The 904-nt window shown below is 29.3% G+C and overlaps 1 non-coding gene across 1 annotated transcript; it reads left to right on the top strand.

Moving 5' to 3' along the window:
- The first annotated feature begins 526 nt into the window (after positions 1-526).
- Positions 527-598, top strand: TRNAQ-CUG (transfer RNA glutamine (anticodon CUG)). Its single transcript has one exon. It is a non-coding gene; the product is annotated as a tRNA-Gln (tRNA).
- Positions 599-904: the final 306 nt, after the last annotated feature.

Below are 904 nucleotides of genomic sequence, written 5' to 3'. Positions count from 1 at the left end.
AAAATGGTCTAAAATAATAGATGAACGATTAAAAAAGATAAACAAAAGATATAAGAGATTGTTAATCCAGTTTGGTGCAATTGTCACCTACGTATGAAGGGTAGTAGCCTAATGGAAATGAAATCCACTAATAATAAGAAGTCAATAGTACACGAAAGTCTTATTTGAACTATCCCAATTTCAAGGCACTTTTCCTAATACTAGACGTGAATTTTAACTCATGTTTCCCTTGAATCTAAGATCACCTTCTTGTTTTCCCCCATTTTCCTAATGTCACCCATGTACTTGTACAAAAGTAGGATTGTGGATGTATTTAGAGGTATAATGGTTTTCTTCTCAGACTATTGAGTATGTTGGTGTTGGTTTGAGTTCAATGTGGTTAGTTGGTGTGATATGAAACATAAGACGGACTCTAATTCCAAAATTTGGAATTTTATTAAAAAAATGTTGGGTTATTAGCGGCATTTTCTCCCCTTGAACTAGAATATATAGATAATCGAGTTGGTTATATGTTTATCAACTGCAAGGTCCCATGGTCTAGTGGTTAGGACATTAGACTCTGAATCTAGTAACCCGAGTTCAATTCTCGGTGGGACCTTTAATTATTTTTCCACTTTCATTTTTCAATTGAAATGTATTTATGGCACTATATTTGAGAATTTAGTTGCATTTCATCTCTTTTTCAAAATTATTTTTAAGATTAAAGAAATATTTGAATCCAATAAATATATTATTTTTTGCTTTTAATCGCTCTAAAAATAATCATGCATAAATTATATTTTAAGGATTATTATTTGAAGAACAAAATTCAATTAGTAAAAAGAAAAAATAATATATAACTATAGAGATTAAAAACTTATTTTTATATAGCATTTCAGTCTTTAGTTTTGTGAAAGAGAGAGAT

Source organism: Vicia villosa, unplaced genomic scaffold, assembly GCF_029867415.1.
Source record: "Vicia villosa cultivar HV-30 ecotype Madison, WI unplaced genomic scaffold, Vvil1.0 ctg.000073F_1_1, whole genome shotgun sequence".
NCBI lineage: Eukaryota > Viridiplantae > Streptophyta > Magnoliopsida > Fabales > Fabaceae > Vicia > Vicia villosa.
This window is presented reverse-complemented; position numbering and strand designations above follow the sequence as displayed.